General features: G+C 41.3%; 1 protein-coding gene across 1 annotated transcript in view; it reads left to right on the forward strand.

The window, feature by feature from the left end:
* Positions 1 to 1304: 1304 nt before the first annotated feature.
* The window catches only part of LOC142195519 (protein-lysine methyltransferase METTL21C-like), a 43954-nt gene continuing 26708 nt past the window's right edge, over positions 1305 to 18550 (forward strand). The window contains exons 1-2 of the mRNA XM_075265372.1: positions 1305 to 1463; positions 1781 to 1897. The gene's annotated coding sequence lies outside the window, so the exon portion shown is untranslated. The remainder of the gene's footprint in view (positions 1464 to 1780; positions 1898 to 18550) is intronic.

Genomic DNA, 18550 nt, shown 5'->3' on the forward strand with positions numbered 1-18550 from the left:
GTCAGCAGAAGAAGGAACCCATTGAAGTCAATGGGTGGCTTTTCTTTCAGCGCTGAATTTGAGGCGGATTCCACACCGAATTCAGCACCATTTTCCTCCGTGTGAATGCACCCTTGTAGGTACGTGGGAATACCTAACATGTTTGTTTATTTTTGTTTACAATATATATTTTTAAATATAAAGGTTTTTTTTTTTTACTTTATATTGTTTATTTATTAGTGTTTTGTTTTTTACTTTTTACATGTCCCACAAGGGGAATTGAAGTTGGGTTCTCAGTCTCCTGGCGGCCATGGCAACCACTTGGAACCCGCAATATTAACGCAGGAGGTTCGAGGGGTGACGGGCAAGGGTGTGGGGCAATCACAGCATCCTTTTTGATGCTATTTCTAAACTGGTTTTCATTTTAGATGCATGGCTTCAATAAAACACATTTGGTAATGAAGTGTACATATATTTTTTGATTTGTCCTGCATAAATTTGTAGATTTTTTTTATTTTATTTATAGTCACCCAGGATTTTTACTATCAGTACATGTTCATGTCATCAAGTCTGCATTTTTATTGAAATCTTATATCGATATCAATAGTTCCTATAAAATATGATGCCATCTAAAGTACTTAGTGTAGTTCCAAGTAAAGTATGGAATAATGCCAGTAACCGAATCGCTTACCTCCTTCTAGCTACAATTATTTCTGAAGAACAGCGCACTGACCAGACACTACCGAGCTTGGTCCCTTTGCTTTTGGTCTGTATGGCTGTGCCCCTTGTTGACCTCTGTGCATGGGAAATGGGGCTGGTAAATCAATTGACTAATATCTAAATGCAAGTAGTTTCTTACAGGGTAGTAATGTCTGAATTATTTGTAATGCTCACAGTATATTAGTCAGTTTCTGAATCGGATGTGTTTTATAATATACCTCTTTCACATGTCAATACCAAGGAAGAATGACAACAAGACAGAGAAGTGATGTTGAAAAGCTTTCTTGTCAAAGTACAACTATGTAAACTCTTCGCTAGTTATTTCAACTGTAATACGAGGGACATACCAATGTGAAATTCTATCATGAGCATTGAAGGCTCTAACCCTCTGGAAGTAGGTTGCTTTAACAGTTTATATACAGCAGCTCCTATTACAGAAGCTCAGCAGTCTTGGCACACATAAACAAGATGATTTTATGTCTACAAACTGAAAGGTTAATGACCTTTACAACATATTCATATTGTATCTCCAATCTTTCTAATACCAGATCAGCCTAGGGTTTTACAGTGAGCTCAGATGGATCATTGCCTGGTGTGGATTGCATCTATTTTGGATTTCTACGTGCTCCTTAATATTCATCATCTGCAAATATTTCACCTCTTACAGAATACTACATCTCTTTGTTACACTTACAGCTTATATTTTCATTTTTTTCTTATTTAATTTTATATGATCCTGAACTTCTAAATGGAAAGCATCCATAGTAAGTTGACATTCCAGACGATCATATTATATGATATTGATAACTAATATTACAATGTGATGAAGCCTTACAGATGAATAACTTCTAGAATTGAATGTATTTGCCATCAGTGTTAGGTAAATTCCTGTCCTGGGACTGTATAAATAAGGAAAACAGCCCAAATAATCTGCTATTACCTGTAAGGTGAATTCTGTGACATTTATCTATTACATTTCACATGATTATTTTGTCTGGATTTCCCTTTAAATGTTTACCCAATTGTATTACGTGTGCTGTATCTACAAAATACTTTAAATTATGTTTTTTTGTCATTTAAGGCTGAGTTCACATCTATGCTGTGCTTTCAGTGTTCATTTCCATCAGAAGATTAGAAAAACACAGAACGTTGTATCAAATGCACATGTTGTTCCAGAAGAAAACCCACCAGTATTTCTGTAAGTACAACTGATCTACTGCGATTTACAAAAACGCAACATTTTTGAAATCGTAGTATATCCTCTGTAGATATTTTTCTGCAATCTGTGAATGAGATCAACCAGAATCTCATCCACTTTGCAGGTACTGTAAGACGTTTAGCGCTCTGAAGGGCTCCATGTAAATAAAGGCTTGGTGCACATGCTCAACCTCTCAGGTCCTATTCATATCTGTATTCAGGTATCCGTTCGGAGATTCCACTTGGGGACCCCCCCAAACGGAAACCTATATGCATTAAAAAGCGGTTACCTGGGAAACCCATGGACCCCATTGACTATAATGGGGTCCATGTGGTTTCCGTTCAGTTTCCGCACAAACTGGCTTTCAAAAAGTCCCCTACAGCTCCACACCCCTGTTGATGGGGTATGGAGCTGTAGAGGGGGACTCAAATAAGTTAAAAGAACAGATTGAGGGTGTTAAGAAATTCTCAGGGAATAGTGATTTTGAATGCAGAGAAAATCAACTACAACAAACAATTGAACGATTTATCAGTTATATCAAAGAAAGGAAACATTTTCAGTTTAAGAGGGACTTAGAGGATTTTAAAGAAAGGAGAATCTTTGATTATTCTATAAAGGAGTCTACTGGGAGGGTCTTGGATGCTGAGCCGTCCTCGCCCGAATGCGAAGGATCAGATCTTGAAAGATCTAGATTCAGAAATCACAAGGCTAATTTACAACAAGGCGGGGGAGGCTCTGACAGATCAACAGGATATAACTCTAATGTTAATACCCTGCGAAGACGTAGGAGTAGGGGGCGTAATACTGGTAACCGGGGTGGTTTTTTAACCCAGGGCCTCCCGATTTCGCAGTATTTACTCCTGAGTTAAAAGTAGGGTTGTCTGCTTACAATAAGGACAAAATGTCCATAAAGGCTGCGTCTGTCCGGGCATCTCTGGAGATGGGGATCTTCTACAAGAGAGCGCTGTTATTCACAGTACAGTGAAGACAATACTTACCTGAGGTTCGATTACCGTATGAATTGTTTACAGTCGTCCTGATGGGTTGGCGAAATGGGGGAGCGTCAGGAGTACTCTGATGTCAGCAGTAAGCTGGTACTGTAGAGCGAGTTGTGATTGGCCAGTGCTGAGTGAGTAAGGCAGTCCTACAGCCTTGAATAGATCTGACCCTCGGCTCTCATGCGCGGCTGTGTATTAATGCCGGCGGGGAGCGGGAGGTGTGATGTTGTTATAAGTATGTTCTGTATGTTCTGTTCTGCTTACTTATTCTGCTTTGTCTGCCTAGCAACAGTGAGGTAGTAATGGAGGAGGAGTTGAGCTTAGAGGGAGGAGTTGTTAGACAGGGAGCCATGATGGAAGCATGGAATAAAGTGTTCTGATCTACAAGAGTAACCATCTCATAGTGGACTTATTCCAGAAGACCTGCATCCTCACTACAACACTACAGGAGGGTGGAATGAAAAACTGAAAAACTTCTACTCCATTTACCTAAGTCTAGGAACAGTTAGAGAAATTCAAAAACAAGAAAGGGCTAGCTAGTTCCTAGGTATATGTTCTACCTCTGATGAGACATCCTCACACAAACCTAGAGGCTGTTGAAACGCATTAGATAGTTTCTTTTCACTCCCACCTGAGCGAGAGCAGTGTAGTTTTAAGAATATATTTCCAATTGAGCAATAGGAAACTAGCTCAGATGTTTATTCTTAGCCCGCTTTGTTGCCTAGACGTGTTGAACAACTTGAGAGACATCTAGACGTTTTATTTCACTGTTCTAGGGTCAATTAATCTTCCTGGAAGGGATTTTTTAGGAGTCTTTTTGACAATGACTGTGTATTTTGGGCTTGTTTTAGCTACCAGCGTCAGTGTGATGCATTATCTAGAATTGCTCTAACCCCCTGAATTGGAGGGCGATTGGTGTGTTTTTTTTAATGGTTATGGGTGGTGGGTTTTTTGTTGGGGAATTTTTTTTGTGTTTTTAAACTATTAATTAATAAACAATGGTTTTAACGGGAAACATCCTGAAGGGATAGGGTTACCCTCCTATTCGGTAGCATATATGATAAAGATAGGCATGTTGTATTTCTAGTAATTATTATTTAACATTCAAACAGCAGAAGAAAGATGGTGTGTTCAGTAATTTTCTAGTCATATTAATAACCATTAGAGATGAACGAGTACTATTCCAAATGGTAGTTTCGAATAGCACGCTCTCATAGGAATGAATGGACGCAGCCAGGGCTGGCGTCCTGCCGCTTAACCCCCTGCGCGCCGGCCGCTCCCATTCATTCCTATGGGAGTGTGCTATTCGAAACTGCCGTTTCGAATAGTACTCGCTCATCTCTAATAACTATAAATAAATATTTTTTTCCGTGTGCTAGAGTACGTCACAAAAATAGGAACAAAAACTCAAATTCCTATTTCTCAGCTAAGCTTCATTGACTAAGTGCTTACTATGCATGCATTGCCTTATGGCTAACAATTTATGGCTTAGGGTGATGAATTAGAATCCTCTGAACAGCTTTATAAATAGTATTTGTTACATCTTAGGTGATATTCTGCTTGTATGTGCATAACACAGGCAAATAGCGAGCATGTAATAAAAGCACAGGTTAGAATTAGCTCACCCTTTATATTGGTCGATCATCAGTGTAAACTTGGCATAAGAGAAAAGCACTGAGCCAGGCACTATGAAGCATGGACAAGATGAGAAATACTGAATGTTTTTCAGTATCTGATGGTTAAAGCAATGGAGATAGTGTACAAGTATATTAATTAGATTGTAGATTCAAGATCAGACAACAAACGGACAGTAAGGCGATATTAAGGATTTACTTAATTTACTGGGTTTTTTTGTTGGAGATTTTGCTGAAGTTTTATGAGCCAAACCTTGGAGTGGAGTGAGCAGAAGGTAGAAGTATAAGTACTTCCTATATATTTCCCATTCTTTTTGTAGCCATTCTTGGCTTTGGCTGAAAAAAACACAGCAAAATCTGCAACAAAAAAGCTGCTTTTCCACAACATGGGGCATAGTCAGTATTGGGTAATCTATTCTATTATGTTTAAAAAATGTTTCCAACTATCAGATGCTTCCATCTTGTATCTCTGCATAGCCTATTGTACACTTCATAACACTTTTTAGTCCACAGAATCATATAGCTTGCTAATGTCATTGTAGCATTGCTCTGCAGTACTAGGACACAGTAAGCTCTTAAGCCTGTTCAGTATCAAGTATTTGTGTAGGTAAGAACAGAATGTCAAAACTTGAAATAACATACATTTACATTGTTGATCCATATGTATATGTGGATTAGTTAGGGTAACATAGTAAGGAAGGACACAGAAAATAATCTGTTCCTCCACTTATAATACCAAAGTGTTTTATTAGAGGATTACTCCACACAGCTGAAAATTTTATTTCTGCCAATGGTGTAAGTGTGGTATGTAATGTATTATGGCACATTGTTGTCTTTATACCTGAATATGTGGCATCGAGTGTAAAGGAATGGCAGAAACCTTACCAGTGGCCTGTTTTAGATCAGAATATTTATGATAATGCAACCCAAAATACCTACTTTCACTACAGGTTTGTTCTTATCCTAGGTATACTACTGCAGTAAAGTTTTACTTATAATCATGCAAGAATCTACTTTAAGACTGGGTCCCACGTTGCGAAAATGCAGTATATTGGTTGCGGTGTTTTAGGGAGCCTTCACACGGAGTTACGCTGCGCTCATTCTGATCGTAAAAACACATTCAGAATGAGCGAGTAAAAAGCAGCTCCCATTGATTTGAATGGGAGCCGGCATACGTGCGCTCCCCATTGAAATCAATGGGAGGCTTTTTTCCCTATTGCTTTCAATGTATTACGCGCGTAGAGGTCCTTAGTTAAAGAACAAGTCCAGAGTGTCAGACATGGGAGCACCAACAAACATCTTTACCTTTACCAGGTATTTAGTACAGGACTAGGGTAACAAACATATTGAAATCAGTCCAACATTTTATGGTTTTATGGATGAGGTACTCCATAACAGAAAGGAATTATATAGAAGGTAAGGAGAGTTTATGCATTATCTTTACTCATCTATCTTAAGAACACACAAATGTCCCTTTTGATTGATCTTTGACTGTGAATCCAATTTGGCTATATGCAAAAGGTAGACATTAAAAACAGATGAAAATGTTGTTTTTAACATTCCAGTGGCATAACTAGGAATGGCGGGGCCCCGTGGTGAACTTTTGACATGGGGCCCCCCCGACACCGAAGATTTCGACTGAGTCCCTCCTATGCATTCCTGCGCGCTCTATTATGACCCATAGTGGTCCCTGCACACAGTATTATCCCCCAGGGTGGCCCCTGCACACAGTATTATGTCCCATAGTGGCCGCTACAGGACTAAATACTGTCACGTCACCCGCTGACCGCTATACCAGGACAATTGTGGATAAAAAATCTGGTCATGTGCATTACAATTTAGTAACTCCATGTGCCTCATATTAATAGAAGTTAACCCCATCATGTCCCTCACATTAACCCCTGTGTACCTCACATAAGAGTTACTGATATGTGAGAGACATGGAGGTAATAATAAAGTATTTTCATTACTATTACCCCCATATGTCTCACATATTAGTAACTCTTATGGTGAGGCACACAGGGGTTAATGTGAGGGATATGATAGGGTTAACTGTTATTAATATGAGCCACATGGAGTTACTAAAACAAAAGTAATCACCCCAAATGCCTGATATTAATAAGTACAGTAACCCCAGTATGTACCTGTGTACCTGATATTAATAAGTATAGTAACCCCAGTATGTACCTGTGTACCTGATATTAATAAGTATAGTAACCCCAGTATGTACCTGTGTATCTTTAGTTTCATTTTCCTGGAGCAGCTTCTTCTTCTCTTGCAGGACGGCAGGACCTCTGCAGGGATAAGCCCCGCCTCCTGGGCTCTCCTCAGCCCTCTCATTGGTGGGTAGAGGACAGGCAGAGAAAGGGAGGGGGGGAGAGAGGGGGAGCGTCCTGAAGCGCTGAGAGGAGCCAGACCTGCAGCTCCTGTGTGTCAGCCGTTGCTGCAGCTTCGGGGCCCCTGTTGGTGGAAAGTATTCCACCAACAGGGGCCCCACCACCACCACCAATCATTATATTCAGGGGTCCGAAAAGACCTCCGAGAATAATGATAGCAGCGGTAGCAGCTGTCACCGGGCCCCTAATGTCCCGGGCCCTGTGGCAGCTGCCTCTGCTGCTATGGTGGTAGTTACGCCACTGTAACATTCATTTCCTATCAGTGTGTCCTTTATTTTTCACCAGTATTCTGTCTGTCTTTCTGTATGTTCACATGGAGTTTTTTCAGGCAGATTTTGACGCATAATCCACCTCAAAATCCGGTGATATGACTGCCACTTGAAAAGCAGAGGATTTCACATTTTGAAAATTGCTAATTTTTACAAATTTCCATCAAATGACCTATTTTTTACTAAATAAATGTAAAAATATCAATCCCAGTTTACCACCAACATGAAGAAAAATTCATCACAAAAAAATGACATTTTGCCTCAATCATTTGGGTAAGTTAAAGGGGCTCTATCACTGGGAAAAGTCATTTTTAACTAATCACATCCTTGCATAGCCTATAGAAAGTCTATTCCACACTTACCTTTAGTATGTAGATTGCCTCAGTGGTTTCTGAATAAGTCCGATTTATTCATATGCTAATGAGCTTCCAGCCACCTCAGGAAGTTCCCAGCAGCCTCCTCTCTCCTATTATCTTCTATGTGTGTGAAGCAAACAGGAAGTTGAGTCATCATCAGCAGCAGCAGTCTCCCATAGAAAACAATAGGAGAGGTGTGCACGATCTATCGTGCACCAGACTAATTAGTATATGAATAAAAACTGACTTATTCAGAAACCACTGAGGCAATCTACAGGTACTATAGCTACTATAGGTAGGTGTGGAATAGACTTTCTAAAGGCTATGCAAAGGTGTGATTAGTTAAAAATGACTTTTCCTAGTGATGGAGCCCCTTTAAAGTATCTTATAGTTACTGCCACATAAATTGATGTGTCAGTTTTGAAAAATAGGGCTGTGTTCTTAAGCGGTTAAATAAAAAAAATCAAGGAGGAGTAAGGGGGCGTTCACACTACCGTTGGTGTCCGTTATGAAGGTGTCCGTTTAAAAGAAAAAAAACGGACACCTATCATAATGGACATTAACGGACACTAACTGATGTTAATGTGTCCGTTTTTTTAACTGATCCATTTAATGGATCAGTTAAAAAAAACGGACACATTAGTATCAGTTAGCATCAGTTGGTGTCCGTTTTTTATACTGTCGGTTTTTTCTATTTTGCTGTTTATGCTTTCTGAGCATGTGCAGAAAATAAACGGACAGAAAATAACGGACTGTAACTGATGGCCATCAGTTACTGTCCGTTATATGTCCGTTGCCCATAGACCTCAATGTTAAAAAAAAAAAACGGACACTTTCTGTCCATTTTTTCAAACGGACAAAAAAATCCTGCAGTAGCAACGGACACTGCAATCGGACACCAACGGTAGTGTGAACGCCCCCTTACTTGTTGTGTTGGTGTTGTCGACTCCTATATAAAAGTTATTATGAAACATGTGGAGATATGTGAAATTTGTGCTCATATGTGCATTGGATGCTATAATAAAATTTGCATTGCAGGTAAAAAAAAAATACCGTAAATCACAAAATAGTCCAGCATTCTGAATACTGTAGAATGCCAGGACCCCTGTATACAGTATATTGCATCTTAGTGAGTGCCCCCTATACACAGTATAACTGATTATCGGTCCAGCCCCATACTGTTAAGCTCTATCACCTGCAGACATCAATCGTATCTATAACTTGGCAGTGAGTGGAGGTCCATACAACTGTACACGTCACACAGTCTCCTCGACTGCTCCTGTATTAGTTTGTACAGTGCAATGAAATGCTATGGGGGAGCTTGTGTGACGTGTACTCAGTTACATGGTCCTTACCTCGCTGCCACGGTATGGATGGGATCATTAGGTGCCAGAGGATGACAGAATGGGAGCAGAGCCACCATAGACGGGAAGTTGCCGTGCCAGGAGTTGCTGACCCCTGCTATAGATTAATGCATAGTTTTTCATAAAACCTAATTATATAATCTAGTAATATAGCCAATCCAGAATAAATTTTCCAAAAGGAAGAGGATCCCATTTTAAGTATCAACCGTCTTTAAATAACATCAGTTCTCTTACTCTCTTGGCAGGGGTCTATTGTTCTTATAAGGAAATACCTGGCATAAGACAAACTGAATAAAGTAAATACAAGTCTGATATACTTAGGTGAGATGATGAAGAGAGTGTCTGTGGATAAGTCTATAAATGGAAAATATCTATTTGTAAGACCCAAAGGTCCTACCCATAATTAATGTGTTTGCTGAGCACCTAGGGTTCGCACAAAGAGTACTTGAAAGGTTGTAAATGCATTCCATTTCCAAAAGATTAAGAGACCAAAGGTCAAGTGGCCACTCCAGATGTCAAAGCCAAATGTGTTAGTTGCAACATTTTCTATATTTACCATTCACATTTGTCATTTGATGTGGAATTGTTTCGTTGTATTATCGGTGTTATATTTGTATACTGAATTATTTAAGGTGGGGATCAAATCAAAGGCTAAAACAAATGTCCATTTAGTCTTGACAGATTTCAATCCCAGCTTCTGTTGTTGTCGGATAATGGTTTTCTTTGGCAAGAGTGAAAATATTTAAAGCTCATTGGAATGTATTTTGATATGTGATGTCTGTAATGTTCTACAAATAGACCTCCATGCGACAACGTAAGAATGCGTGATTACCTAAGGTGTATACATTTTAGTATTTGCAAGCAGAGGAATGCAGTCATATGCGGAGGTCCATCCCTACACTATTTGCTAATGTAAATGGTGGTGTATATAAAATCAACATATTATATTTTAACATGTACATAGGAAAACAGTACAAATCAAAACCCATGATCAGGGTTAAAATATACTATTATAAGAATGTAACTTAGCTCCTATCCCTGGACCATTTACATACTTATGTACTATGCCAATGACAAAAGTAAATACATTTAGCCACAATTATAATCCAGACAATGATTCCTACCATAGTGAGGGTAGCTTCACTCTACCATCAAGGCTCCATTGTTTGGATCCATCAGGGATCAGAACAGACATTAAAGTTTGCCTGAGTGAAAGGTACAAACAGAAGACTTTCCAATTGTAGCTGTTTCTGTCCTTATTGACTGCAATGACAAAATAATCATTGAAGGTCCTTTCTGTTGGCTTTTTGTTTTGTTGTTTTCATGGGAAAAATAATTCCACATACAGTCCTTGTTCTGACGATTGTTTGGAGTCCCAACAAAAGAAGACATCACCAAAACTCAAATTGGGGTCTGTGTTGTCCCAGGTGGAGCAGGGCAACAACATGTATGATGTGTCCAGGAGCAGTGAATGAGTCATGTCATCCAACTTAATATCAGCTATAGGTCAGGTGTCTTAATACTAATGCCCATACTTCCAGCTTTCTTAAATCAACTGTAATATGACACTATCTTCCTCTGTTGACTACTTTACTGAGATTAAAGGGGATGTCCAAGCAACAATGGACAACCCATTGAATTTTTTAAATGGGAAGTGAAAAAAATATATATATATCATACTCCCCTTTCCAAAGTGCTCCAGTACCTCACAGTACAGTCTTCCAGTGTTGAGATCTGACAGAAGTCCGGACCAATCAGTGGCCTCAGCAAAGGGCAGGTGATGTCATGGGTCTTTTCCTAAGGGGGTTGATTGGACTCATCGGTCATGTGACCACTGAGGCCAATCAGCGGTGTCAGCGGAAGAGATCCGTGATGTCCCAGCCAGTTTCACTTTGAAAAGACACTGGAGCTGAAGGACCGGACCATGCTGGGAAGCCAGTGAAGCAGCGGGGACAGGTGAGTATGATTTTTTTTTTGACAATCTATTAGGGCTGTTTTCAAAATTAGGTCTAAAAGTGCCTCGCCTCTTGTTGTGCTCTGCTCTAGTTGTGATTTCCAGGTAGTTACAGTCCCCCATAATAAGGACTTCATTATGTTTTGCAGCCTCATCTGTTTGGACTTTGTACTGTACTGCTTATCTGTCAAAAGGTAGAGAGAGGAGAAAGGCCTTCTTATTAATGGGGAGTTAAAATGTTCAAGTTTGTAACTTTGCTCAGAATAAATCAATGTCTGGGTAACATCTTCAGTCTCCTACATACATGTCTATCGCAAGATAAAATGGTAATAACATAAGGGCTTGATGGACCGTGTGGTCTTTTGCTGGCATCAATCAATCTTCTATATTGCCCAGGTTAAGTGATTAGCACAATAGCAGCTACTGCACCTACGCGTGGCCATTCATTTGTGGCCACTTACTACAAGAGCGCAGCCATAAAAAAAACAGCCACGCATAGGTGCAGTTGGCTCTGCCTGCTGGCAGAGCCAATTGCGCATGCGTAGAAGATTGAAAGCCAGGACGGATGACAACGTGTAGAGGCCGGTTCCTGAAGAAGATGGAGGCGGCACTGGAGAGTTCTCCTGCAGCATTGGGCCCGCCGCGAGTGCTGCAAGAGAACTCATTTGCATAAAGACGGAAAACGGAATATCTACTGAATAGCGGCACGGAGAAGACATCTAAAGGTAGGAGAAGAATAGCCTTTCTTAAGGCTATTCCTACGTGTTAGTTAGAAAAAAAGGAATTCTAATGATAGGATCCCTTTAAGGCAAGGGCTAGGTAGCAGGCTAACACTGAAAAAATGGCAGTCAGGTAATATTTGGATATATCTCTATAGTGGGTCACTAGAATGAATCTCACTGGTGGGTCCTAAGAACCCCAGTCACACCAGTCCAACACTGGCAGGGACAGTGCTGATACCCAATGTAAATAATGAAGAGGCTGCAGCATTTGCACAAGTTCTGCAACCTCTTCAAACAGATGATTGTTGGGGTGTTGAGAGCAAGACCCCCAATATAAATGACATCTTAAATTCTTTTTTGATTACTTTTTTGCTAAAACAGAAGCCTTACGGTAGTTTTTGGTAACAACTCAGATATATCATATTCTGTAACAAAGCAGTATGATAATTTGCTAGCATACGGCTTTCTCTTATGTTTGTTCAGGAGAGTGGTTTAAAAGCATATTGTTGTCATTACATTTGCAACCTGCACAGTTTTGTTTGCGTTGACCTCTGGAAATAAATGCTGTGCACTATTCATATGCACTCACAAAAATGAAGACCTATGCTAAGTAGCTGAAAATGCATCTGGGTTGATTAATAGTGTTTGTTTCTATGAGGATTAGAACATTTTGTTTATTTTACACTTGTTTTCCCAGCAAAATACAAACAATAACATTACCAAATAAGAGAGAATAAAAACTAATATAGTAAGCAGAAGCAAAATAATGTATTCTTTATCACACATGGCAGATAGCAAACTGTCCTCACCAGAAATAATAGCATTTACCAGTGGCGTAACGACCAGGTTAGCAGTGGTAGCTGCTGACACAGGCCCGGAATATTAGGGGGCCCGGCGGGCCTCTGATGTTTATTTTGTTTTTTTTTTAGTAGGCTGTTACCTGCTGGAGTAACCCCAGCAGGTAATGGGTCCTTTTTACTTACCAATCCCGGCTCCTGCTCATGGCTGCCTGTGCTTTCCTTTCTATGGATGCAGCTATGATCAGGAGCGGGGATCGGTAAGTGAGGCTGCAGGCCTGCAAACCCCACAAAAGCTGCTATCATTATACTCTGGAATCATACTCTGGCCTGGTAGAGGTGCTTGAGGTTCCTTCCTTACCTTACTCCAGTACAGAACAGGGGAGTGGAAGCTGGAAAGCAGAGACTCTCATGAGGGTGCTCAGCCTGTGGTCCAACCTAGGCCTAGGAGTCCCCAGGAAAGAGGTAACAGGAGGGCTCACTACCAGAGGAGGTACCAGGTCACCCCCTAACACAGGGCTTCATGACTATAACTGTCATAAATTGTTGGATGCTGGGGACAATAGTCCTACCCTGAATGTAACTGCTGAGATGCGCAGCAATAAAAGGGTTAACCAGTTCACAACTCCTTCCAGTGGGTGGAGACAGTATACTTCCAGTCTATCAGCAGCAGTAGGCAATGAGTTCAGTGATCAAAGGCTGACAGTGGTCCTGCATATAGGAACTGGGTTTACGGTACTGACTTATGCTTTTGTTACTGGTTAATGATTGTGAGTTTAAAAATGGTGGTTTCAATTTTCCTTTTTGAAAGGGGGAGGAACCTTACTTGTATGAATCATCAATGTATTATATTGCATATGCGTGTTTCTATGTAGTGTGTAGGGGGTAGTCAGGAATGATACTTATATCTTTCTATTATCACAGGATCCCCTGTTGTTTTACTACCAGAGTCTGGTCACAGCACACTCTTTGAAAGTAACACAGGACAAACTAGGTTTATGGCATTAACAACTTTTAAACAAGCATAAGAGAGGTAGGTTGTAACAGGAATTTCTTTGACCTCAGAGGTCTGCATGTGCTCAACATTTCCAGGTGGAGATAGGGCATTTAATTTCCCAGCTTTTCAAGGTAAAGATGAAGCAGTTCATCCCCCTCCTTATGAAGTGAGAGGAGGGAGGTACCCTGGCAGGAGGCTTATCCTAATGAGCCAGGAGCTCACCTTTATACAATATGTAGCTGAGATACTATACGTTCCATTAAAACAAAATGACTGTAAGTCGCAAAGTTTTTGTTAATCTTTTCTCCCTTTTATTTTACAAACTATTTTGCTTGTTTTCTCACCTTTGTCTTTCTTTTCTTTCTTTCTTTCTCTTTCTCTCTCTCTCTCTCTCTCTCTCTCTCTCTCTCTCTCTCTCTCTCTCTCTCTCTCTCTCTAAATATATATCAGCACATAACCCTTTGGTATTAAATTATTCAATTTAACGGGTATTCATGTTTGCTTTATGAACTCATTACCCATTTTAAAGTGTTTTTGCATCTGATTGTTAAAGTTCGTAGAGGTAGCAGTGTGTATCTGGGGTGTGTGGACTGTGTTGGGGTGTGATTTATGATCAATTTTCAGCCTGAGTGAAAGGTAGACTGCAAGATTGAGTGAATAGAGTAGGGCGGATTTCATGTATTTAAATATGATGGTCGTTCAGGAACTGAGCGAACGCCATAGTCCCCGGATCTATGCTGTATTATATGACACCTCAGTTAATGCTGACCAAAGTGCCATTATGGTCATAACCTGCCCTGGATCTTGTTCCAGGCACCAGCGATCTGTTGCCATGACATTGTTGAAGTCTCATAGGCTTGTCTGGCATTTATTACAAATGCGGGTATTTTGTAATGCATTAGCAATGTAATGCATTGTATTAGTGATAAGACCCCATGGGGTTCAAGACCTCCTAAGGGTCTAATAAGTACAGCATAAAAAAAAATCGGAAAAAAAAAATTTAAAACATTTTAAAAGAATTAAAAATTCAAATCACCGATAAAATCTTACTGTGAAAAACATACGCATTTAGGTATCTTTGTGTCCGAAAACAGCAGATTTACAAACTTATAAAAATGTTTCCTTAATGGTGAATGCCTATAATTTGTCTATAATTAAAAAAAAAATAAAAATTTAAAAAGTGATAAAAGCAATAGACATTCTCCAAAATGGTATAAATAAAAAGTACACCTGGCCCTGCAAGATTAGATGTCCATTGCATCCCCATACACGGAAATAAAAAAGTTCTGGGTGTTAGAATATGGCAACTTTAACAATTTTTTATTTTTATTTTTTTTGCAAAGTTTTGGATTTTTGTTAAGGGGTTAAAATGTAAATAAGACTATATAAGTGTGTTATTCCTGGAATCGTACCAAAACCTAGAATACAAGTGACGTATTTTGGCTGCACAGTGAACTATTAGGGGGCATTCACACGATGTAACCCGGCGTTGATTCTGACACGGAAACTCGTGTCAGAATCAGCGCTGCAAAACAAAATCCCATTGACTTCAATGGGTTTTGTTTAGCACGCGTAACACATTGCTCAATGGGTTAAAAAGCCTCCCGCTGATTTAAATGTGTTAAACGCGCTAAATGGAACCCATTGAAGTCAATGGGATTCTGTTTTGCAGCATTGATTCTGACACGAGTTTACGTGTCAGAATCAACACCGCATTACATTGTGTGAATGCCCCCTTATGAAGAACAATTTGCCCCACAAACATTAAGCCCTCATATGGCTCTGTGAATGGAAAAATAAAAAAAAGTTATGGGGTTTAGAAGCTGGGGAGTCAGAAACGAAAATCATAAATGAAACCAGTGGGAATATGTTAAAGGGAATCTGTCAGGTCCAAATATCCTCCCAGACCAATAACACTGCCATGTGGAGGATTGTTGTAGGAGCAGAAACATATCTTTGTGGCCACAAACTGATGAAGCAATGTAGGGATAATAATCTTTTTAAAGATCTTCAAATCAGCCAGCAAGTGCATTAGGAGTGGAGACGAATTTACCAGATTTACCTACACAAAATTGTAATGGCGGCAGAGGCTAAACATATCAATCACAACTAAAGGAAAGACACAGAGGAGAGTCAGAGCATTAGCTACTGTCTGCAAATCTGGCACATCAGATGCACTTATTAATTTATTAACTTCTCTTATATATCGTCAAAATATTCTGCAAGGCTTCACAGACCTTGTGGTCACTGTCCCATATAAAGCTTGCAATATAAATTCCCTATCAGTATGTTTTTGGAGTGTGAGAAGAAACCCACATAGAGAACATAGAAATTATTTACAGATGTTGTCCTTGGCCAGATTTGAACCTTGGACACCAGTGCTGCCAGGCCGCCATGCTGCCCACTTCCAGGCTGATTTGCATATCCATAAAAAAATGTTGTACGTAGTCTATTGGACGAACATCAATAAAAAAAAATCAAATCACTCCCTTTCCTTAGATTTAAAATAAATATAAGTTAAGAGAAATAAACATAAACAAATTAATAATACATTTTATTTATATAGCGCCAACATATTCCGCAGCGCTGTACAATTTGTAGGATTCAAATACAGACAGAACGAAAGATTATGAAGATAATCTGGTTTCCCTTAGCCCAAACAACGGCACAACATGGGGTATTCCTGCCCCTGTGTACTGATTAGGACAGGTGGAATAAGTTTACTTAACTAACAAAACAACCTCCCCCTCCCCTATATTAGATCAGAGAGACCTCTCCAACCCCCCCCTGTGTTAGTCACAAGAATAATCCATCTTCCTTACAGACAGAAAATCTGAAATAAAAGGGAGGGAGACTTGTGCCGCTGTTTGGGCTAAGGGAAAACAGATTATCTTCATAATCTTTCGTTCCCCCTACGCCAAACAGCGGCACAACATGGGGATCTAGCAAGAAAGTACCCCACTAGGGAGGGTGACTCTGGCAGGCCGTAGCTAAAACGGTATGCCCAAAGGCCACTGCATCGGAGGTGCGCCAGCCAAGCCTATAATGCTTAGCAAACGTCAGGTGAGAGTTCCAGGAAGCTGCACTACATATTTGGTCCACCGAGAGGGAATGCCTTTCTGCGCAGGAGGCAGATACGGCCCTGGTAGCGTGGGCCCGCAGACACGCTGGAACGGGCAGGTCTTGAGCTTGTAAGGACCCAATGATGGCCTCCTTTATCCACTTCGACACGGTAACTTTGGAGGTCTTGTTACCCTTGTTGTGACCAAATATGTTGATGAGTAAATTTTCTGACTTACGAAAGGGGTTTGTCCGCTCCAAATATATGCGCAAGGCCCTCACCAGGTCCAAGCTATGCAACTTCTCCTCCTGTTCTGAGGTAGGGGAAGGAAAAAAGGAGGGTAGGGATATCACCTGGTTAATATTGCCAGGAGTGGGAACCTTGGGTAGGAACCCATGGACAAACCGCAGTTGGACCCTGTCGGGAAAAAATTGAATATAAGGCTCTGAAGCTGATAGAGCCTGTAACTCTCCAACCCTTTTGGCGGATGTTATAGCCAATAAAAATGTTACCTTAAGTGTGAGGTATCTTAAGTCTACCTCAGACAAGGGTTCGAAGGGTGGTTCACACAGTCCCTGAAGCACCGAGGCTAAGTCCCACTGCGGGACTGGTGGTTGCACTGGAGGGCGGAGCTTAGAGGCCCCTTTCAAAAATTGTTTAACCAGAGGATTTTGAGACAACCGAGTCCCTAAGTGAGCAGACAGTGCCGAGACATGCACCTTTAAGGTGGCCGGAGTTAATCCCTTGTCCAGGCCACCCTGCAGAAACTCCAGAACTGTTTCAATAGCCGAATTGTCGGCCCGACTCTCTATGCACCATTCCTGATAAATCCGTGCAATTCTCTGGTAGCTGCGGTTGGTAGAGTCTGCTCTTGAACTGTCCAGTGTCCTCAGGACGACCTGGGATAATCCTCTGTCTCCACAAACGGTGCGGTTAACCTCCAGGCAGTGAGGTTGAACCTGTCCAGGTCCTGGCAGAGCTGACTGTTCAGAGTTACCAGGTTGTGGACTAGTGGAAGTCTCCAGTAGGTCCCTCGACTCATTGACATGAGGTGGGTAAACCATGCCCTTTTTGGCCAGAATGGCATGATCACAATTGCCGATGTCTGGTCCTGCCTGAGCTTCGCTAATACCTTCGGAATCATTGGAATTGGAGGAAAAACGTAAACTAGTTTGACATGGTATCGACAGGGCATCTATTGCCAAGGGATTGTCCTCCCGGTAGAGGGAGCAAAATACCTCTACCTTGGCATTGTATTGGGTGGCCATCAGGTCCACCTCGGGGAGACCCCATTTCTGTGTAAGATGATGAAATATACCTGGATCCAGCGACCATTCGCCTCTCGTCGCTAGGCCTCTGCTCAGTTGATCCGCTAGGATGTTGAGCTGTCCTCTGATGTGCACCGCTGACAATTGGGATATGTTGTCTTCTGCCCAGGTGAAAATGCGGTCTGTCACCTCCATGAGTGAGGGGGATCTGGTTCCCCCTTGTTTGTTGACATAATGAACCGCTGTCAGATTGTCTGATCTTACTCTCACCGCTGCTCCCTTTAGATAAGGGGCAAAGGCCAGGAGGGTGCGGTATATTGCCATCAGCTCGCGCCAGTTGGAGGAACGGGTCCTCTCCAGTTGATTACAGGTACCTTGGGCTAGGGTCTCCTCCAGATGCGCTCCCCAGCCCGAGAGAGAGGCATCTGTGGTAAACAGGGTCCAGGAAGTCTGGGCCGTGGACCTCCCGTCTTTGAGCTGGGACCACCATTTCAGTGATCGACGGGTCCTGATGGTTAACTGGATAGGCTTCTGCAGTCCTCTGGGACTGTAGTTCCATTCTCTCAGGATCTCGGCTTGAAGAGGGCGCATATGCCATAACGCCCAGGGAACTGCCTCGATGGTCGCGGACATTAGCTCTAGGACCTTCATTGCTGTCCTTATCGTAACCTTCCGGGTGCGGGAAAGGTGTAGTACCGCTTGACCAATCTTCTCCTTGCGTGGAGAGGGCAGGGAGATCATCATGCTGAGAGAATCCAGATTGAAACCCAGGAATTGCACCCGGGTGGAAGGAACCAATACTGACTTCTGCCAGTTCACCAGCCAGCCCAGCTCGGT

This window comes from Leptodactylus fuscus, chromosome 2 (genome assembly GCF_031893055.1).
Source record: "Leptodactylus fuscus isolate aLepFus1 chromosome 2, aLepFus1.hap2, whole genome shotgun sequence".
In the NCBI taxonomy this organism is placed as follows: Eukaryota; Metazoa; Chordata; class Amphibia; order Anura; family Leptodactylidae; genus Leptodactylus; species Leptodactylus fuscus.